Genomic DNA, 23,486 nt, shown 5'->3' with positions numbered 1-23,486 from the left:
ACATTCTTATCCTCTATGCAGGCAAGCAATGATTTTGTGGGAGACTGCTCTCAGTTTACAGCTAAATCTTCAGGCAAGGTTTCTGCCGGGAGCACAGAACTCCTTAGCAGATGTGTTGAGCAGGCAATTATGGATCCCCACAGTGGAAATTGGATCCTCATGTATTTCAGAAATTGACAGTGTCATGGGGAACTCCAGACATAGATCTGTTCGCTTCTCCACTAAACTACCAGCTGCCAAAGTTTTGCACAAAAAGGTTTCATCCCACAGCCTGGAAAGTGGATGCTCTTTCTTTCAATTGGAGCAATCTTCATGTGTATGCCTTTCCACCTCTGCCTCTCCTCCCAAAGGTACTCCTAAAGGTCAGACAGGACAAGCCAAAGATGATTCTAATAGCTCCAGATTGGCCTCGACAGCATTGGTACCCATTACTGAGAAGTCTGGTACGGGAGCCTCCATGGCCTTTGCCTTCGATTCCATACCTGCTGTCTCAGGAGAACAGTCATTTACTCAATGTCAAACTTCACTCTCTTCACCTAACAGCCTGGCATATTCTGTTTTGAACCCTGGAGGGTCTCAACTTCCACAGCAAGTTTTGAATGTTATTTTGGGAGCCAGAAGGCCTACTACAAGGAAAGTGTACGCAGATAAATGGAAGAGATTTTTATTTTGGAGTACAGCAAAGGAATTTGATGTTTCTGAGCCTAATTTAAGTGTGGCTCTTCAATATCTTACTGAGTTACTGGACAAAGGTTTGTCCTTCTCTTCTATTAAGGTTCATGCTGCAGCAATTTCTGCTCACTATAACTGTGACCCACCATTGTTTTCTCATCCTTTGTTCAAGCAATTTCTTAGAGGGGCAAAGAATATAAGACCCCACGAGCTCCTACGCCTGCTTGGGATCTCAATTTTGTGTTGGAGAAACTCACTCTACAACCTTTTGAGCCTGCAGCTACTGCCGAGTTGAAATATTTATCATGGAAGACTGCTTTTTTGTTGGCCATTACCTCTGCAAGAAGGGTTTCTGAATTACAGGCCCTTATGGCGGTTGAGCCTTTCTTAATTTTCCATAAGGATAGGGTATCTTTGCGTACTAATCCTTCCTTTATGCCTAAAGTGGTTTCTAGTGTGGCTTTAAACCAAACTATTCATTTGCCTACTTTCTATGCAAATCCCCAAAATAAAGGGGAAAAGATTTTGCACACTTTAGATGTACACAGGCAGTTGCGATATTATTTGAACAGAACTAAAGGGTTCAGGCAGTCTCAGCAGTTATTTGTTTCTTTTGCTTTGAGTTCTCTGGGCAAGCCTGTGTTAAAACAAACTATTTCTAAGTGGATTGGGTTTTGCATTGCTTTCTGTTATTCCCATCATGGTAAGGAGATTCCAGCTGGGATTAGGCCTCATTCCACTAGGGCTACTGCCACTTCGACAGCTTTTTTAAGGGGGGTGGCAACTAAAGATATTTTGGAGGCAGCTACTTGGAGTTCAGTGCATACTTTCTCTAAGCATTATCACCTTCCACTTTACTCTAAATCTAGGGCTGGTTTTGCCACTGCTATTTTACAGGGCATTTTGGCAGCTCCTGCTGCTTTATAATTTTGCCATCCTCCCTTACCTCTGCTTTGGGATTCTACCCAAGTGTAAGGACTGCAGCAATGTGAGATGAAGAACATAGTACAGTTTTGTACCTACCATAAATGTAGATGTTCGAAGATCCACATTGCTGCAGTCCAATTACCCTCCTCCTTCCCTCTGTAGTTAGAGGCGGTTGTGTGGGTTGGGTTGTAAATATTGTGTATATTGTATATATTGTACATATTATTAGTGCAAGGGTGGTTGGTTGGTTGTTTGCTGTCTTTTGGTTTTGACCTTTCTTTTAGGGTCTTCTGACATCTGGGGCAAGAAAAGACTGAGGATATGACGTCGGTCATGCGCATTTGTACCCTGACGTCCTGATGTCAGTCTTATGCGCCTTGACCGACGTCAGCCTAATACTTTGATATTCGGGCCGACCGAGGACAGCGGACTACCTAAGTGTAAGGACTGCAGCAATGTGGATCTTCGAACATCTACATTTATGGTAGGTACAAAACTGTACTATATCCTGAAGAACCTGTCATGCCCCTGCTGTTTGTGACTTAAAAAATGGCAGTTGCGGGACAAATATTGTGTGCACGGACTACTGTATTATTTGTAGTGGTTTGTAAAAAAACAAAAAAAAAGTTAATTTGTGAGACTAAAGAAAATCAGTCATATCACTCCAATAATCACAGCAAGTGCAGTGTGTGAAGGGGAATTTAAAAATTAAGAAATAAACATGGAAGAAAGCATGGGCTACACTGCAGAAAAATTTGCAGTGATGTGCAAAATATTTTGAAAAGTTACATTGGATGAGTTAGTGTATCCAGCTATACACATCTATTCATAAAAGCCATGTAGTGAGAAGGTATATAAAACACTTGTCTGGTAAATTAATTCAAATATATTGTGAATATGGGAGAGATGGGGGCTGCTTGTGAGCCTCATACTGTTAAATAACTGCATATATGTATAATCTTAAGGGATAATCAGGCTGTTGATTAGGTATATGCTTTTAATAAGCATGCATCTTCATTTCTCTAAAATGGACCAAGCCCTCAAGTGTCCAGTTATAACTAACCCTCAGCCTAACCCTAAGGAGGGTTAGGCTGAATTGCTGATTAAGAGGGTAACTGAAGTAAGCCTGCATCTTCACACATACTTCCTCCATTAGAATACGCCAGACTTTGTAGTTCAGTGAGCTTTAACCTGAATCATAATTCTGAGGGCCTGGATTAGGCTTTTGATTGAGAGTAAGCGTAAAACTAACCTACATCTTTGGTTATAACACAGCTGTAAGCTTATGTCAATCATCCAAATCCATATAATGGTGACTGCAGCTGTATCAGTAGCACTAACTTTGAGGGCTAGTGTTAAAATGTTATTTATGGATAAGCCTGAAAAAATGTACATTCAGTTACAGACTAGACAGTGGCTAGATAACTGCAGACATAGCCTTAATTGTGAGGGCTAGGGTTATTTTTAAGTAGGGATATGCTTGAAATAAGTTGACATTTTCACTCACAGTTTCTTCCAAAAACACAACACTTTGTGTCTATAATGGCCTTAAACTCCAGCTTTAACCTTAGCCCTGCTTCTGATCAACAGCTAGGTCATATAGTTTGAAATACATCTAAATTAAGCCAGAACCTTTACCCGTTTATCCCCAAGCCTAACTCAGCAGCTCTGTGATTTGAATTAAACCCTAACCATAACCCTTGCTCCAGCCATTAGTTTTACAGCAATAGGTTTAAGGTTAGGAATGGAGTTCTGCTAAGCAATTTGCATTTGTTGTGATGTGCATTTTATATTACAGTTAAGATTTAGATTATGTGTTAATTGAGACCATCAGATTGGGGTGGGAGATGATTTCAGCTATGCACAGGATCCGAGACTTATCCTGAGTAAGTGTGCATATCCAGGTTGGTGGGGGTAACCAGGTGACTTGAGGTTCATCACAGATGCAATTTTTAGTGTTCTTGTTCTTCCCAGTAAAAACAGGTAGCAACTTCCCTTTAAGCTTTACAGGTTCAGGGAGTCAGACTTTGAAAAAGGTTCATGCAGCTTTACTTTTTATTTTTTTAGAATGCTCAAAAGCCAGCATGGATTGCACAAGTCAAATTTTGTTTATGATAATTGTCCAGATGTTCTTCATGTTTCACTGTTGCAGTCATCACATTTGGGTTGTCCCTGCTAGGATAGCCCTCGGCCAGCCCGAATACCAGAGGCTTATTATTTCTGCGTCGGTTGCTGTCGCTTCAGGACTGACGTCAGGTTGTCAGTAGTATAAAGTAAGGCAGCGGCACCATTACATCACTCTTTCTTGCCGTGGAGCCCAAAGCAGAAGCAGTTCGCATGAGTGCCGGTCAGCTGCTACCTGAGTTTCGTCTACCGATTTGAAGCTGAAGTCTTCTAATGCTTAGTACCCCGTTGGGGATCCTTTTTTCTTGTACTAACCGATGTCAGAAAAAGTTATTGTCTCGCCTGTGGAAAGCAAATACCACAGTGAGACTTTCATTCTTACTGCGTCACTTGTTTAGGCCCAGACCAGGACATCTCCTACAGTTGCTTCTGTGCTTTGTTCAATGCCAGAACTATCCATCGTCAGGCCCCTATTGGAGTCCTCGAACTCCGATATGGCTTCGGTAAGCCTTCCGACAGCAGATCTTCTCAAAAAACGTAAAGATAACGACAGAGACAGACCGCACAGGTCCAAACCTACCAATGACACTTCCTTTAAGCTAGTCATCAGTTCTCCGGTCCTCAGTGAGGCGCTTTCACAGCCCCTAATGCCCACTTCTCTGGATTCACAGGCCACTACGAGACCCTTTCGGGTGTCCAGTATGCCGCAAAACTCTTCTTCGACTAAGGATCCTGCAGTCGTCTCTACCTTGGATGGGTCCAGAGCCGCTGATCAGGCACTGGCATCTGAGGAAGTCCTTCTCACTACCGATTCTTGACACAAACCGACATCTTCTTTCGTGACTACCATTCTTTCGAAAACTACCGAGTTTCTTAGGCCCAGGGTTCAAGCCACACACAAGAAACCGACGACCCAATCTCAGGCACTTACTTTCTTGTCTCAGTCTCAGATGCATAAAATGGTGGAAGACCTTATCTTGCTGATCAGGGGAAGCCAGGCTACCCCCTCCAAAAGGAAAAGAGATTTGTCCCCTGTAGTTTTGTCTGAACAAGAGTCAGATGTCTCTGATGCATCTGAATATGAAGACATGCAGCCCCTCTCTACTTATGAGGATTCTGATGCAGAGGATTCCATCCCTTCCACCTCTCCCCCAGAGGATTTTTTCCTTTGGGGAAACCCTTCATACCTTAGGGGAGCATTTTCAATGGGAGAGTCAGGACTTCCCTTAGTCTAAAAAGAGACTCAGGGAATTCTTAGATCTTCCACAGCACAGACCCTTGGCCATCCCTCCAGTCCTGTATGCTGTGAAGGATGTTTTCCTGGAATCCAGCTTGACTCCTGACACCCTCCTTCCTAAAATGTCATCAACATACCCTGGAACTCCTCAAACAAATAATGGCTTCCTTTCCTGCTTGTGCAGAATCAAAAGAGCTACAAGAGTTAATGTATTCTGCAAGTCAAGTAACTAAACACACCTTGCACTGTGGTTTTGATAGCTTCTTGCAGGGGAGCAGTCACTGGATCTGTCATTAGAAGGCATGCATGGTTTAAGGAACAGCCCTTGCCAGACCATGTCAAATCTAAATTGTTGGATGCCCCCTTGCACAAAGACAACTTATTTGGCACTAAGGCAGAAGAGATCTTAAAAATATGGAAGAAAAAGCAAAATCTATGCAGACAGTTAAGGATTTCTTACAGGTCCAGCCACCCAGGTTCAGCAGGCATTGTCCCACCAAGCACTGGTCCTTTCCTGCTCCCACTAAGCCAGTCCAGCCCAGCCCAGTCCCTGGGGAACCAGACCCCCCCCCCCCAGACAGCAGCCACAGGGAATGCAGAGATCTAAGCAGTGGGCTACCTCCACTTCAAAACCAGGGAGTTCTAAGCCACCTCTTATGGTAAGAACTCACAGTGACTCACCTCTCCCAACCCCTCCCTCTGCCCACTTTCACTTATCTCTAGGAGGAAAACTCTTCTTTCACGCAAGCACCTGGGCCACCATTACCAACGACCACTGGGTTCTCAACTTAGTGTCCCAGGGATACAAATTTTCTTTCCACACCCTACCTACCCCGAAAGGGTTCCCAGGTCTACCTCCAAACCAGTAGGCAGAGGTGCAAAAGCAAGTCCTTTCCCAGCTCTCTATGAGGGCAGTAGAGTACGTTCCTGCAGAACAGAGAGGCCAAGGTTTCTACTCCAGACTTTTTATGGTACCCAGAAAAGTGGGCACCTGGCACCCTATCCTCGATCTATCCATTCTAAACACCTCCCTCTTGATCCCAAAATTCAGAGTGCTCACCCTCCAGCAGCTGCTACCCATGGTCTCCAAGGATGCTTGGCTAGCCACCCTAGATCTTAAAGAGGCCTAGCTCCATATTCATCAGGGAATCATGCAGGAAATATCTCAGTTTCAGGGCAGGATCTCAGCACTTTCAGTTCTCTGCACTTCCCTTTGGCTTACCTACTGCTCCCAGAGTTTTCACAAAATGTCTGGCTCTGGCCATTGCCTTTTGCAGACAAAGGAATATCCAGATTTACCCATACTTAGACAACTGGCTAATTCTGGCAGACAGCTAGGAAAAGCTGCGCAAGCACCTAGCCTTTGTAAAGTCCCTCCTAACCTCCCTAGGGTACACAATCAACAAAAAGAAATCCAAACAGGTGCTCACCCAAAGGATTATATTCCTGGGAGCAAGCCTGGACACAGCATCCCAGATAGCATTCCTTGCACCAGAAAAGCAAAATTTCCTGACAGCCTACTTCTCTCACCTAGCCACAAGACCCCAGCTGTCTGCAAAGGAAGATCCTGCAAGCTCTGGGGTTCATTGCATCTTGCTTACTACTCATTCCATATGCCAGACTGCATATGAGGAAACTTCAGTGGTACCTAAAAAGCCTTTGGTGTCAACACTCTCAAGACCTGAAGACTCTTATACCTACAATTCCTTGCCTCAGAAAAGATTTTCTTTGATGGGCAACAGAATGCTCCCACAACAAGGGACTGCCTTTCTCACCATGCGCTGCCACCCAGACCCTCACCACAGACACATCAGACTATGCCTGGGGTGCACACCTGGATGGCAGGTGCATACAGGGTCAATGGAGTCCACAGCAAATCCCTCTGCACATCAACCAAAAAGAGATGATGACTGTCCAGCACACCTTGATAGCTTTCAATGCGCTTCTCTCCCCAGAGGCTCTCCTGATCAAAACAGACAACACCACTGTAAAGTGGTATATCAACAAGCAGGGAGGGACTCACTCCTACCCTCTATGCAGGCTGGCCATGACCGTTTGGCACACAGCCTCTGCCATGCAACTCCACCTGTTAGCACAATTCCTACCAGGTTCTCTCAACTCTCTGGCAGACCAATTAAGCAGAAATCTTCTGGACCCACACGAGTGGCAGCTCAACAGAAGAACCTTCACCATAATAACTCAGAAATGGGGAACCCCGAAGGTCGACCTCCTTGCCTCCCACACTAACCATCAGCTCAGCAAATTCTGCACCAGGGAGCATTACTGCATGGCTTGGAAAGTGGATGACCTGTCCTTCCCCTGGGTCAATCTATTGGTCTATGCCTTTCCTCCACTACCTCTCATCCCCAGGGTACTGTTCAAAATAAAGGAGGAAAAATCAAGGATAATTCTTATAGCTCCAGACTGGCCTCGCCAGCACTGGTACCCCTTGGTGTGCAGCCTGTCCCCACTGCCACCATGGCATCTTTCTCAGATTGCAAACTTCCTGACCCAGAGGGAAGGGGAATTCATGCATCCCCAATTACATACACTCAGTTTGGCAGCTTGGCTTATTCCCTAACCCCCAGTCAATCTGCCAACCTTAGTAAATAGGTTCTAGATGTTGTACGTGAGGCCAGATGCCCTAGCATTAGAAAGTCTTATGCTGACAAATGGAAAAGGTTCTGCACCTGGAGTCAGGCTAAGGGAGCCAATACGGAACAGCCCTCCTTTCCTCTCATCCTGGATTACTTAGCTGACCTACTACACAGTGGCCTTTCTTTTTCCTCTATTAAAATTCATGCTTCTGCTATCTCTGCTAATTTTTCCACTGAGCAGCCCCTTTTCTCCCACCCCTAGATCAGACAGTTCCTAAGAGGGGGTTAGCAACCTGAGGCCACTCAGAAGAGCACCAACCCCAGCTTGGGACCTTAACTTTGTGTTGGAAAAGCTCACCCTGGCTCCCTTTGAACCAGCTTCTTCTGCAGAGCTAAAATTTCTCTCCTGGAAGACAGTTTTCCTTCTGGCCATCACTTCAGCCAGAAGAGTCTCCGAGCTGCAAGCACTCATGGTTGTGGAACCCTTCATCATCTTCCATGCTGACAGGGTATCCTTTCAGGGCTAACCCATCCTTCATGCCCAAGATGGTGTCCAGTGTGGCTCTCAACCAGTCCATTCATTTGCCCACCTTTTTTCCTAATCTCCAGAACAAGGGGGAAAGGATCCTGAACTCCCTAGATGTGCACAGATTCTGTCTAGACAAGACTAAATCCTTCAGAAAGTCTGATCAATTGCCGCTTATCTTTGCTACAGGGGCAGAAGGCAAAGCCATCTCCAAATAAACCATTTTCAAATGCATAGCATACTGCATCCATTTCTGCTACAAACAACATGGAAATCCTCCCTCAAGGGGGTCAGGACTCACTCCACCAGAGCAGCCTCCACCTCTGCAACTTTCCTCAGAAGAGTCCCCACCAGGGACATCCTGGAGGCTGCCACCTGGACATCTGTTCACACTTTTACCAGACGTTACCACCTGCCTCTCTTCTCCAAATCTGGGGCAGGGTTTGCCTCTGCAGTCTTGCACGGCATCCTAGCCAGCCCCTAGTTTCCTTGACTGCCTCGAACCATTTCCTCAGCTTTGGGAATCAACCCAAATGTGATGACTGCAGCAGTGAAACACGAAGACCATAATACAGTTGTATACACTTACCATAAATATAGATGTTTGAGTACATTCACTGTTGCAGTCCTGGTTTACCTCCCTCCATCCCCTTTTTTTTCTTCTCTTTCCTTACAAGGGACATACTGGTATTTACTTTCTACTGGTGGGGTTCTTCCACCAGAACCTGGCTATTAGGGGAAGAAAACACTGATATAATGGCATTGGCTGCCTTACTTTATACTATTGACGACCTGACATCAGTCCTGAAGTGACAGCAACCGACGCAGAAATACTAAGCCTCTGGTATTCGGGCCGGCTGAGGGCTACCCTAGCAGGGATAACCCAAATGTGATGACTGCAACAGTGAATACACTCGAACATCTACATGTATGGTAAGTGTACACAACTGTATTTTTTGATGATAAGTACTGCAGAAATCATAGAATCTTAAGTAAAGTCTATTAAATTCCATGGAGATATTGTTTCTCCAAAAAAACACCACAATGAATAAAAAGTAGACTAAAAGGTAATTTCATAATGGGTTATGTTTTACATTTTACTTACTACTGATTTTCCTTCAGAGAGATAACTTTTTTTCTTACATTTCCCTTCACCAACTTCTCTACCATACCATGAAAGTCCACTTGTACTTGTGAATTTAATAGTGGTTGTGACATGGTCTACACTAGCTGTAGATCCAAACGAACTTTAATTCTTTATTCTTGTTCATTGGTGAGTATTAGGCTGTCTGTAAGGTAAAGAGCTTAACCATTATGCCAAACCCACCCCAAAGTTTTTATATCTGGGTGTGCAGAAGTGTTGCAGTAATAACAACTTGAGTTATTTTCAGATCTGACAGAAAAGTTCTGGAATACGTTTGTGGGAGCATTGTTTTAGTTTTTTTATTAATGACATAGGTGGACCAGGGACATTTCTAGACCAGGACTATTGCATTGGATGCTGTGATGACAGCCACTCATAAGAGGCAGAAAGAAACTGAGCAGACTGGAGAGAGAAGGAGTATTTTTTAAGTTTTACTCTGGGAAGTGGTCTTAAGGTTGAGTGATTGATGACCTGTAATGGAGTATTGGCAAGAATTCCTTGATAAGGCAGTATTCAATCAGGCACTGTTGGACCCTACATCTCCATTATTCCTAACACTTGTAGAGTAAACTGATGAACTCTTTCACAGTTTCACACTACCAGCACTCTTTCAAACACTTGAAATTAATAATGGGTAACATTATACATGATTTCACCAGTTGCGTATAAACTAATAGTGTTTTAAACAAACTGAATGATGCCTTTTTCGGTATTGGAAAATGCTGCAATAATTACATAATTTTGTAGTAAGTAAAATATATTAGATGGAAAAAAACAGTTTAACCTTCAGTATGATTTACTAATTTTGTAGAATATTCTCAGGAGTATATGCACTTTGCATCAGGAAGTCTGGAAGTGACACTTTAGGTTATGCAGTACAGTATGTCCAAATAAAACAAAGATTTAGCAAGGTTTAATTTAGGAATGCAGACCTCTCAACTGTCCCAATTTTAGAGGGATGTTCCTATTTTAAGACCTGATTTACCCTTGCACAGGATGTCCCTATTTTTGGAGGTCTGTCCCTATTTCCAAGCTTGATTTACTCCTTCACACAATTTTCTGAATCTCCCTCATTACATGATTTTTGAAGCTGTTTAATCCACAGACAACCACACTACATGACCAGTGTACTAGTGGCAACAATAATTTAAAGAGAGAGGACATAAGTCTTATAACTCCCTTTTTTTCTGAAGCAAAAATAAATGGGCTTGTGTGGTAGAATTTTGCAATACAGTTCATTAAATTCTGTCGATTTTACACTCTTTGATAATGTTTATATTTTTCTATCATTTTGTCATTCTCTGTTTTTCAGACGTGTTTCTGAGTAGTATCTGTCTTGTATTCCTACTGGAAGGGGGAAGAGTTATGTGCTATTTGGTATTCAAATGTTATGCTAATTAGATGTCCAGATTTTTTAGCTGGTTGTTGCTACTTTTCATGGGACTTTGAGAGAGAGTGTGGCTGTAATCCTTCAGTTATGACCCCCCCCCCCCCGTCAAGACTCATAAATTTGCCTTTTGTTCCCTACAGCTGTTTGCTATCAGTTATGTCCCAGAGCCATTCCTCAGTCTTCATCGCCAGTCTTCCATCAGCACCTCTTTAAATTGCCCCTTCACACTGGAGCCCCATGTAAAATCCTGATTGTAAGCAGCTGGATGGAGCAAAGAGGTTATCAGGGGATCCTGGTATAGTTTCATCTTGACAGCAGCAGAGGGCTCCCCCCACATTTCCAAATGAATAACACACGTGATTGTGGTATCAGTCCCTGGCCACAACTGGATTATGCCCTGTTTGCAGCAGAAACCCACACTCAGTATCCTAGAATGAGTGAACTGATATATTTCAGTCATTTTTATCACCTTGCCTGGTTCCTGGTAAGTGAACTGATAGCCAGGGCATGATTTTTTTAACTGCAGATCAAACTGTTTAGCAGGATTAGTGGTCTCACTGTCTGTCTGTTTTGGTGTACAGGTTGGTGTACATTTCCAAAAAAATCATGTCTGCACTTTTGAGTGGATCAAGCAGTATTAACATGAGTTAGCAAGAATGCATTATATCACTAATACTGAAGGTTGTATTGAATGCAAACTGTAGCATAATCTTGAGTATGTATTTCTAGCACACAGATATTGCATCCTCATTATTCTTCTAAGCCTTTCTGTGCCTCTCTGATTTATCATTTTAAATATTTGAATTTGAAAATAGAAGAGGAAAGAAAGAAGCCTGTGTACAGCTGTTTACCTGTTACTATAAAGGATTTATTTTGCTATGAAGCTTACAGTCAAATTATATATGCCTGTAAGGGTCCTTTTACTTTATGTTGTTGACAAATTACATTTATCTGGGCACAGCCTTTTTTTCAAAAGACTTCGGCAGGAATATTCCAACTGTTTTTTTTTTAACAAGACAGCAGCAGTCATACAATAAACTGTTTAATATACATTGATCATTTTTAAATATTAGTAGGGCATGCTGTCACATATGAGAAAACTTGGGTTGGGATGGAGAGAGAGAAAAGAACCACAAAAAAGAGGTCCGCTTTTTTCTGCATATGAATATTTAGCATGGCATCCTATGCTGTGTTGCTTTCCAGTCTCTTGGTATAGAATTTCTATAAAACAGAAATTACTGCTATAAATAGCACTTCTGACATTCTGCAGTAGAGTGAGTACTTGCCAGAGATTCGTAGAAAGATTTAATGCATTATCACAGACTAACAAAACGTCTTTATTCAGACATTTTTAACATCCTATTTCAAATTGCCACCTATCATGTAAAAGTGCCAACCAGCACCCTATATTTTCATCCCCTTCAAATACTTCCTTCTCCCCAAATCTACTCCTTCCTACAGTCACCTCTCATTCACATACAATCTTCTTCTCAACAGTGCTACTCCTTCCTACAGTCACCTCTGCATTATTGTAACTCCAGGAAACTTTTACCCTCACTAACTAGTCTCTCTGTAAAACATTCCTCCTTATACCCATCTCTTTACTCTTAACCCAGCTATCCATACTGTACTATCATCGAATAACACCCCATCAGCTGACCACAATACTAACTCTCATTCTCCTGCCACATAGGCCCCTCAGTCCACACACATTCATGTCTTCAGCCCCCTTCAACACTTATTTTCACTACTTCATTCATCACAGACACTTAATAAACAACATACCACCCAGTCCTCCTCCATATCTGTACAAAAAAAAACAGTGTACCACTATTCCTGCACATTTCCTGACTCCCTGCTACTTCTGACAAATGTCGATATTCACGTCAACCTTGGTCTTCATATACCACCTAACCCTTATACCCACTACCAAAATTAACTACCAGGTCTCAATATTTGTAGCATATATAACAAAGTCTCACCCTACATGTCTGGATATTTTACAATTCACCAGATATTCCCATAGTAACAGAAACCTGATTAAAATCATCCACTCTTAATGAAGAAATATTATCCCATCTGCAATTTCCTTTAAGTAGACCGCCCATCCAAGCATGCAGGTGGTCATGTGGTTATATTGTTTGCAAACCACTTTCGGATCCACCCCTCCCTGGTAACCTCACATTTTGATACCTCTGAAATTATAGGATAAATTCCGAAACTCAGTAACTAACAAAACCATTTGCATGATTGCCTTCTTTATACCACCCAACCAGACTAGCAAATTCCAGTAATAGAGAATATTTTTTCTAGGGCTTTCTCAAAACAATTCCTATGAAACCATCATATTAGGAGCACTAATATTAAATGGGCCACTTGCAACCCATATACCTCATCTGCTATACCAAATATTATTCCTACTTTCTGTAGTTTTGTGTAACTTTATTCAAGTCATAAATATCCCTATGAGAATTAACAAATCCTCAGGCTTAAAAACCACCACTGGCTGAATTCTAACAAATAGCCCCAACAATATTACCCAATCAGGCATTTTTCAGATTGCCTAAGGAAACACCACTTCACTTTTGTCACACATTGATGCTTTCCAAGACTTAAATACAACTATATAAGAAACCACTGAAAGTTCAACAAAGATCAATTCCGTGAAACTTTGTGTGTCTACAACATGAATATTCTAAAAACTCTTCCCCTCATTGATGCTGTATTGCATTTCAACCGCACTTTTCTAAAAATTCTAAACACACCAGCACCACTCATATGGAAAAGAGTCAAATCCAACTCTGCCCTGACTGACTGCCTCCACCAAACAAATCATTAAACATTGTGATAAAGTATGTTTTCTGTGAAAAAACAACAAATCCCTTTCTTTTCTCCAGACCTACTGAACTCTTAGAAATACCACTAAAACCCAAATCATTCTTGGAAAAAAAAACTTTCACTAACCACCAAAATCTCCACTCTAGCTTACCCAAAACATTCTGGTCTGGCCTGTCTCAGCTTTTTAAGCCTGGCAAACAAACTCTATGCACATCCCATCAACCAGCCTACCATGCTGCCTGCCCGTCTAACTCCCACTTTATCAACTTTGCCACCTCTTTATCTAACCATGACCCATATTCATCTTAACATCCAGCAAACTGACACTCCCAAAAAAATCAGTACTTCACCCACCCTATTCCTACTGCCAAAACACACACACACACACACACACACACACATATATATATATGGGTCTTCTAATGCCGACAGGGAAATGACCCGCCAGAAACCCGACAACGAGTTGACCGACTCGCGAATCCCGACAGACGGAAGACCGACAAGGGAATGTGTAAGCGACCTGGTAAGTATGCGATAGTGAGGGTGCAATACTCAGGGATGTAGGGTTAGGTGTGTGATAGGTGAGTGTGCTGTAGTGTCGAGCTTTTGGGGTGTGTAAGTGAGTTAGGTTAGGTGCAGGTAGGGAGTGTCGGAGCTTGGGGTTTGGGGTGTGTAAGTGAGTTAGGGTTAGGGTGCAGGTAGAGGTGTTGCAGTGTCGGAGCTTGGGGTTTGGGGTGTGTAAGTGAGTTAGGTTAGGTGCAGGTAGGAGTGTGTGTAGTGTCGAGCTTGGGGTTTGGGGTGTAAGTGAGTTAGGGTTAGGTGCAGGTAGGATGAGTGTGTCGGACCTTAGGGTTAGGGTTTGGGTTAGGGCTAGTGGATATGTGTTGTAGTGTACTGTGGTGTTGACGTAGTGTGTCGGTGTTATGGTGTTCGTGTTTCGCGTTGTCGGGTTTGTGTGTTGTCGGGTTTCTGGCGTCGGTCATTTCCCTGTCGGCGAATCGGCGTTTCGGGCATTAGAAGTAGACCCATATATATATATATATATATATATATATATATATATATATATATCAATCCAGACTGAAGCCAACCTGTGTAGCCCCTCTCCATCTTCTCTGAGTACCTTAAAATTGCAACTGATATCATTGCCTCTCCCATATCTATCCTCATCAATAGATCTACAATAGATCTATACATGGATGTCACTTTCACAATGCTGGAAACACTCATGCATCTTTTGTTGCACAAAGGTGAACCATCTACAGCAGTGAATAACTTTAGGCCTATTGCTGTCCTCTCACTATTATCCAAGATCTTGGAAACATGTATACACTTCCAATTACTCAACCACTTACTCTCTAATAACATTCTGTTCCCATCACAGCATGACTTTTGTCTTTCTCACAGTACTAATACATCTCTTTACCATTACACCAAATGTGGAAGAGAAAGGAGAGCAGTTTAGATAAAATTATGTAGAGAGCAGGTAAGTCAGAGAAGGAAAGAAACTAGCTAATTGGCTTTAAAAGTCCAAAGAAGATTTTCTTTAACTGTTTAATAGAAATCAGGCAGGAAAGAGAATGAGTGAGTAAAGCAAATAGGCAGTTGTAACCACATTTCTTTTCTCCTCAGTGTTCTAGAAGGAAACTAAGGATGGATATCAAATTGATGAGTAGAAAGGGATTTAAAGGGACAATGAAATTGATGGGAAGCTGAAAAAAATGGAAAAGTAGAGAAATTTTTGCAGTAAGAAGGATAAGTTACAGAGGCCAGGTGACCTTCCAGAAGGATACATAAATGGCAAACTGAGGCTACGCTGCATTGGTGTCACGTCTTTTTAATAGATCCCTGAAAGATAGAAAGATAAGGTAGTTCCAAAGGATTTAAAGTGTGCCACAGTTAAGTCACTGCATAAATAATAGTCTAGAAGTATCTCAGGCCGCTACAGGTAAGTTAGCCTGACCTCAGTGGTCAAAAACATGATGTAGAAAATGTTGAGGGAAAGTTAAGTAATTCTGTGGAGAACAGTAGCCTATAGAACAGTAGTAGGTTTGGATTCATTACCGACAATTCCTGACTAACTGAACTGAATGCCTAGTGGATAGACAGGGGGTCATATGCATGTGTAGTCTTACCTGGAATTTAGAAAGGGCTTTGTCTCAGTTCTAAATAATTAGTTATTGTGGAAAATGGGTGATGGGCAGGATGCATTGCATGGTAGTGAAGTACATGTCCAAAAAAGGGAGAGTAACCAGCAGTAATTTCTGGGTGCCAAATTATTTTTATATGTATATTCAGTATATGAGTCGTAACACTAAGGCTGGAGAACAAATTAAATTTCTCTGCCAATGAAAAATTGGCAGTGTGAGAAATGGTGGAATAACTTTAAGATCTTGGGTAGATTAACAGCATGAGCATGGACACAAAAATGGCAATTGAGGTTTATTGTAATTAGGTCCAAGATGCTGCATCTACAAAAGTCCAGTATACATAAAATTTCAGTAGGGCTGTTATGTTTTATTTTTCTTGTTTATGTGTAGGTAGCCAGGCAGGCTCTGAGGCACAAATGAACACAACTCTGACTTTAGTGATGATGACATTGACTCAAGATTGAGAACTAAATCTGGGGCTGGTAGGAGCAAATCGAGTTATGGGTGTAACAACAGTCATGAATTAACTCACCAAACTAAGAACAAAGTCCAAAAACCAAAGGAAACAATCCAGAACAATGGACTAATTTATTGAATTCACTTATTGAGCGCTTTCGTCAATGGTACAAATGACTTCTTCAGAATAAAGCAAATAAAATCAACAGGGTATTTATTGCCATTTAAGTTCTTTGTATTGCAAAAATAAATCTGAATGCCTCCCTCTTGGTCCCATGTCAACTCTGTCCATTGCCATATATTTAAAATGAAAAATAATAAGAAAAAAATAAAAGAAGGGATGGAATTTTTAAACCTTTGTTAGGTATCTCAGAGAGACTTCCCAACATACAGTTAAATGAGAATTCTATTGATGAGAAATGGACACCCTACAAAGGGGCTTTTGTCTTACCATACAATCTTTGTTTCTATGAGGTAAAAGATTTCATTAGTCACAATTGGAACATGTTTTCAGTTCACCATGACATCAAGTCAAAAGTGGTGGGGGGGACCAACCATAGTCTACAAAAAATATCTTTTTTTTTTTTTTTTTTTTTTTTTTTTTATGTCCTCCCCGCAGTCGAGTGGCGTTCAAAAGACATGCGTAGGGCATGCCTTCGTCGAAGGTTGGGTGCCGAGCTGGCACCTCGACATCGGAAAAATCTACTGCCAATCATTAGCGGACCAGAGTTCCACTGTGGCGACCCCTAACCGGGAAAAGCCGAAAGAAGAAGAAGTCTACAAAAAATATCTTTGCTTTAAAAATCTGTTGGAAAGAAGGTGTGTTAGAAACATAGAAAGAGGTATGCATAAATGTGGGAGATGCCACCAATGCAGATTTGTTTTAGAAGGTGAAGGTGTTAGAATAGGTACAGGGGAATATGTGGATACTTTTATTAAAAGTTACTGTTTTACCTCTGGGGTGGTATATATGGCTGTATGCCAAATATGCAAAATGTTCTATATTGGCAAGACCAAGGGAGCATTTAGAAAGAGAGTATATCAGCATCAGTATGGCATTTCGTAATTAGATGAAAAGAATGCATTAGCAAAACACATTAAGGACCACCCAGAGCATCATTTTAAATATATGGCAATGGACAGAGTTGACATGGGACCAAGAGGGAGCATTCAGCTTTATTTTTGCAATACAAAGAACTTAAATGGCACTTAAAATATAATGCAGCAACCCCCCCCCCCCTCTCCAGGTCTCAATGACATGATTTCTATTAATTGTGTTTTCAAATTGAAAGCAGAGTCTGCTTTTTAATAAAAGATAAAACAACTTTGGTATTTGTTTTATGAAGTCTATGGTTATTGACATTTTTTTGTTTTATTTATGTTAAAAAAGGTATAAATGCCTGGTATTTACAAGTAACTTAAAAACTGTGTGTGTCTTTTTAAGACAGGGCAGTGTGACTATCATTAGTTAATTAACATTGTCTGATGTGAGTAAGTGTGTATAAATACCTTGTTGATTTTATTTGCTTTATTCTGAAGAAGTCATTTGTACCATTGACAAAAACGCCCAATAAGTGAATTTTCAACAAATTAGTCCATCGTTCTAGATTGTTTCCTTTGGTTTTTGGACTTTGTTCTAAGTTATGGGAGTAACTGGACATTGACTTTTAGCCTGTCTTGAGGGAGGCTGCAAGGGGACTCCTGCAATAGAATTGACTCATTCAAGAGCCTAGGATTGGCTAGGAGAACAAAAGGGCTGTGACTGTAGCATGTCATAATGGCAGACAGTGTATATGTGCAAGTATGTTTAATACATATAAAAATCAAGTTCATATTCTCTGGAGTCTGTGGTTATACTTGAAGGGGGCATTAGGTACATATAAGAAACTGTTCAACAGTCATATGATGGCCTACTGGTAAAGGATTATTATGTCCCGGTTCTTGGAAATAAGATGCCGTTACCAGCAAGTCCTTCTACTGCAAAGGAGAAATCCTGCCACCCCCACCTTCCAGAGCCCCACAGGATGATATGAGGCACTACTCCAAGTGAGACAGTGGGAGCCTATGAGTAAGGCCAAGAAAGATGATAGAGTCGTGCTGGTCTAGACCAAAATTGTAGACTGCTAGAGATCATTGTAGAGGAATCTTGTTTTTCTTTTTCATCAAGAGAAGCTAGAGGGATATGTACATTATCAGAAATCCAGCATCTCAGTATGTTAATTCTGCAAGCTGTAAATAAGCCTGTCAAGGAGGCTGTTAAGAAGCTTGCATGCTGGTTCATTTGCTGTATGTTTAAAATCATTATTTGGGAAATTTGGAAAAGCATCTGTAGGAATTGTTCTGCTTTTTTGGTTTCTGCTGTGCAGTGGTGTATTTGTTGAAATTAGAAATGTTTAAGATCCATTGTTATTTTCATGGAGTTATGCAGAATGCAAATTGAACATTGCAGAATATTTTACTGCATATGGAGTTCACTCCTAAAAGAATTAAGTTCGAGTAGAATTCAGAATCAGTCCAGACAAAAAAAATGCTGACACCTTGGCAGTGAAAGAAAACATGCCCTTAGCTTTTTTTTTGGAAGAACCATTTCTTGCTTGCCCTAAACTTTTGAAAATTAGACAGGATTTTTATGTAATTTTCAGTGCTCATGCCATCGTTTTGGAGTCCTACAGTATATTACCTCTTGAATTTCACAGATTATATTGACAATTTTGCAATACTAGTGATATTTTTAACATGAGAATGTAAATGTTTGGAAGCATACTGTACCCCCTGCTTATGAAGCAGGATGAGGGGATTTCCAGGATTTTCAGAGCACAATAACATTGAAAGAAAATGGGAGTAGGCTGACAGTGCAAACATGGTTAAAAGTACAGTGATTAGGCATGTAAAACCTCCTTGTATACTGTTTATTAATAAACAGTATATAACAAAGTTTTGTACTGTCTATTAATAATTTTGGAATATATGTATTTTTGTAAGTGTTAATATGTTATTATATTGTTTTTTTAATCTCAAAATTGGTTATGTTCTTCTTCTTCTTTCAGCTTTTCCCAGTTAGGGGTCGCCACAGCGGATCATCTGTCCGCTCATGATTGGCAGTGGAGTTTTACGGTGTCCAGTTGCCAGCCCGGTGCCCAAGCTTCCACAGAAGGCACACATGCACACACTCTCCTAGGGCCAATTTAGAGTGTCCAATCCACCTACTGCATGTCTTTGGGATGTGGAAGGCAACCGGTGCACCCGGAGGAAACCCATGCAACCACAGGGAAGACATGCAGACTCCGCACAGAAGGCACCCCAGCGAGAATCGAACTGGAGAACCTCTTGCTGTGAGGTGGCAACGCTAACCCCTGCACCACCGCGGCTGCACTCAAAATTGGTTATGTTCTACACATATGAATTTGTAAATCTGAAATGTTTTAACTTAGAAGGAAATTCTTTATTTTTTTATTAAAACCAATAAATTAAATGAAAAGTACAATGATATAGAACTCTGCTTTTCAACAAACACACATTGCAAAAGTGGATTAAAATGGTTAGACTAAATTTTTGTGTAACTGATCTGCTTTTATGTCTTCAAGTTGCTTGAGTGTTTAGCAATGAAGACTTGTCAGAATTTTAGATAATAAGATCATGACAGTGCATTTTACTGTTTTTTCTCAACTAGAACAAGTTATTGTTATGTACATGTGTGATGTACATGATTTCTCATATTTGCCACATATATGATATGTCATTTCATTATAAACTTAAAGTTATGCCAGACATCACATAAAACGTCCTCATTAGAATGAGTATTCTCAAGTCAGCAGCTCACTAGAATTCACAGCTTATCCATTCTTATGTAAACAGAAGTGGACTTATATAAAATAACTTAAATTGCAAACTAAAAAAAACTGTGTCATACTTTAGTGTGGCCTTAGCATGATTTTGATTATATAGAAATTAAATTCTGAATAGATATTGGAATCTCATTATACTTCACGGCTCATAAGTAGTCCATAATGTAGTACAGATCTTCTTAGCATCAGTTCATCTCAGTTTTATGTGTAATACAACATACATGTGAAATGTGGAAGGCACACCTTAGATTGACTATCCTGGATAAAACTAAATAAATAACTTAATCTAAAATAATGGCATGCATTCTATAACCAAGAATAAACATACTTACACCTTTCACTTGTTTGGTACCCATTAAGTTTCAATACGGTTTTAAAAAGCTCATTTCCCTCTGTTACCTACCATCTGTTGACTGAGGGAATGCAGGTGCTTGCAGAAAGAAAGTGGAACAGTGTGCTTGTTTCCTTGTTGTTAATGAAAACATTCTCTTATTCTAGCTGTTATTAGTCATCGTCCATCTCTGTGTCTTCTAAATAATGAATTGGTTCCTCCTGATGATTGTGTAAACAGAAAACAGAGTGCAATTCAAGCCCATTTGCTGTTAGTTGGTAAAGTGTTGGTTAAAGAAGCAAAATGCTGTTCAGAAGACAGAAAAAGAAAATCCCAAATACATTCCTACATGGCAGAAATAAAGCAGTCAGAAATACAGCTAAGCTTGTTAGTTCTTGTAAACTTTCAGTTTGCTTGGTTCTGGCAGGTTGTTTAAATTTGTTGCTAGGCACCAATTGACTATGGGCTTGGGAACTCATTAACATAGTTCTTAGTAAAAGAGCTGGTCACTTCCCTTTAAATGCACAGTATTGAAAGCTGCAGGATTGTTGCTGGTAGCATGCTGTGGTCATTTGATAACTTCCTGTAACTGTATGGTCACATCCTCTAAGTCAGGGGCTTAGGAACCTGTATTTTCGACAGTTAAACAGCAGTTACTGCCCGAGGATTCAGACACTACTACTGCTTCATTCTTTGGAGACTGCCTTTCTACACTTCATATATAAAGGACAATATCTTTATTGGAACTTTGCCTCTTTTTTTCTAATTTCACATTTAATGATCCATATGTGTATTAGAATAAAATATTTGATAAAGTATTCAGATCCACTAAATGTGCTCATTGTCAGACAGAAATGTTGTTTGACTGAGCACTACGTGAATTCTGAATTCTTACAGTAACTTTCAGAAATCATTCATGCATAAGCATTGATGACAACACAGAAAGTGAAAAGACTATGAAAGTAAAATGACAGGATGTCTTAATATTTCTGTATTTGTTTAAGGCAATGTAATGCCGAATATTTATGACTACTGTTTTATGTTTGTAACTGTTCCTTACAAAAGTCTTGTTCAGGAGTGAATTTTTATCATTAGTCAGTTAAATTACCTGTTCAGAGTCATGCAGTATGAATGCTTGTGCTGTAGGATGCAAATCCTGGATTTTGTGCAGGTGTACATTATTTGTATTCTTATTCAAAGCGTATTAATCTAACCAGCAGGTTGTATAGCCGCACAAAGTTTGTTACATGCGCAGCTTTGAGGATTGGGGTGGAGGTGGGGTGACTTTCAGAGGGCTTCTTTCCCTCTGTCTACTGCAGCTGGTCAGAAACACCACTGGACAGTGACTGATACATACGGCATCATCCTCTAAGATTCAGCGGCAGTGTCCGCACACTCAAAACTTGAAATGAAAACCAGAGTTTTAAGGTACATAAACTACTAGGAGGGATGAGTGGAAGATGAAGTTAAGCAATGTGAAAATATCTTCTGCCTATACATTAGGTATTGTGTGCTATGCAGTGCTAGAATTATTTGCCACTTGCCGTAAAATCCTGAAACACTTGGACAACTTCTCACTTCACTTTCTTCAGTGCAGGTACAGTGGGGCCACATTCAGCTTTCGGGAGGATTCATACACTTTTCATCCTTTTCACTTTAGCCTTTGCGCTTGGTGTTTTTATATACAGGACACATCTGTGGAGCTCTGGAACTTGGCAGTGATATTACTTTCCACCTCACTTTTGGTTTCATTGTTTTCCATTTTGCCTATGCAAATACTGGATAGGAATCTTCTTATAGTTGGACAGATTTTCAGTTGTGATAGTATTCCTTCTTTTCTCAATTGTGACTTGAAATTTATTCATAGAGTACCTATTGAATTCAGTTTTCCTGACTCACTTTCTTCACTTATTAACAAAGATGGCCCTACTTTTTAATAAATATAAAATTCTAACAAATGCTCTTTGCCCTGATACTGCATGATCACTTTACTTTATCTTTTGGGTGTACTTTCTCCCCTGTGTAGGACTGGCGAAAATTGCTTTTTTAGAGATATGCAGAGAGCAGTTGGCATAATGTTTAAGGTCTTTGTTTCCCATTGCACAAGGTACAAAGTTTTATCTTGACCTATGGCCATTTCCTGTATGGAGTTTTTTTGTATGTATGTTCTCCCTGGGTCAATGTGAGGTTCCTCCTATCTCTCAAAAACATGCTGAGTGTTTCCATCACAAGCTCACCCAAGAGTGGAGCTGTGGGCAGCAGCACACACTCTAGATAGTGCCCTATTGGGGGAAGCATACATCTCAACCTCTTAGAGCAAGAAATCTGGGCATAGCTATAAATAAAAGTGGGAAAAAGGCCCAAAAAATAGGGGCAGTTTTTAAATATTGCCCTTACAAACTTAGAAATTTGATAGAATAACAGGTTTTGCATTAGCAGAATTTTCTGAATGGTATGAAGTCTGAAACTCAAATGTATGTCATTATTTTCTGACTTCAGTCTTTAACGATTTGCCACTAATTTGCCAGAGAACCATTTTATGAAAAATGGACCAAAAATATGAAGCAAAAATCTGGACATTCTGTGAAAATCTGTACAGTTGAGAGGCATGGGGGAAGAGTTGTGTACACCAACTGATTTGGGCATCAGCTGTTGTATGCAGTATCCTCAAGATAGAAGATGCAAGCTGTGTCATGGCTAGACACTCGACAGTGTAAAATTTGTGTTTAGATGATTCAATCATGTTGACTAGTGTCGCCAAATGGGCATGGGTGTTTGCCAGTGATACGTGGGTTGAGGACCCAGCACCCTATTGACCTCAGCCAGGGACCCATGCTAATGGTGGGAGGGGTGTATATGCCCCTATTGGCCAGTGTGCACCTGCCATAAAACCCAGCACCCCTGGGTCAATAAGCTACTGGTTGGTCAGTGTCTAGATGCCCAGCTTGGGTTACCTGCGATAGTTTGGTTGAATAATAGCTAGACATAAAAAATAGTCAACATGCCAAAGATCTACTAAGCACTTCTACATTCAGTGTAGGTTCACTGACAGGACCCAGCTTGAAAATGAATGACATGATTGTTAAAGAGGAAGCTGGACATCCTAACTATACAGGAGACAAGATGGAAGGGCAGTGCAGTAAAGCCACTTGGCTTGGAATCCAGAATCTACTGCACAGCAGGAGGACAAACTAGAAATAGTGTGGGAATTGTGGTGAGGGATAAGCTTCAGAAGGCAGTGAGAGATTA

General features: G+C 40.9%; 2 protein-coding genes across 4 annotated transcripts in view; one reads left to right on the top strand and one right to left on the bottom strand.

The window, feature by feature from the left end:
* Positions 1-20,676, bottom strand: part of LRRC18 (leucine rich repeat containing 18) — a 98,883-nt gene extending 78,207 nt beyond the window's left edge. The window contains exon 1 of one of the 3 annotated variants that reach the window (XM_044056777.1): positions 20,310-20,676. The gene's annotated coding sequence lies outside the window, so the exon portion shown is untranslated. Of the gene's footprint in view, positions 1-20,238 lie in introns of all 3 variants that reach the window. The other 2 variants (XM_044056776.1, XM_044056778.1) reach the window with 2 other exon arrangements.
* WDFY4 (WDFY family member 4) overlaps positions 1-23,486 on the top strand; it is a 4,454,583-nt gene that overhangs the window by 3,019,273 nt on the left and 1,411,824 nt on the right. The window lies entirely within an intron of this gene.

The sequence above is a fragment of the Protopterus annectens genome, chromosome 14.part0, assembly GCF_019279795.1.
Source record: "Protopterus annectens isolate FY-2018-M chromosome 14.part0, PAN1.0, whole genome shotgun sequence".
NCBI classification, from domain to species: domain Eukaryota; kingdom Metazoa; phylum Chordata; order Ceratodontiformes; family Protopteridae; genus Protopterus; species Protopterus annectens.
The sequence above is the reverse complement of the archived record's forward strand: the minus strand, read 5'-3'. Positions and strand labels throughout refer to the sequence as shown.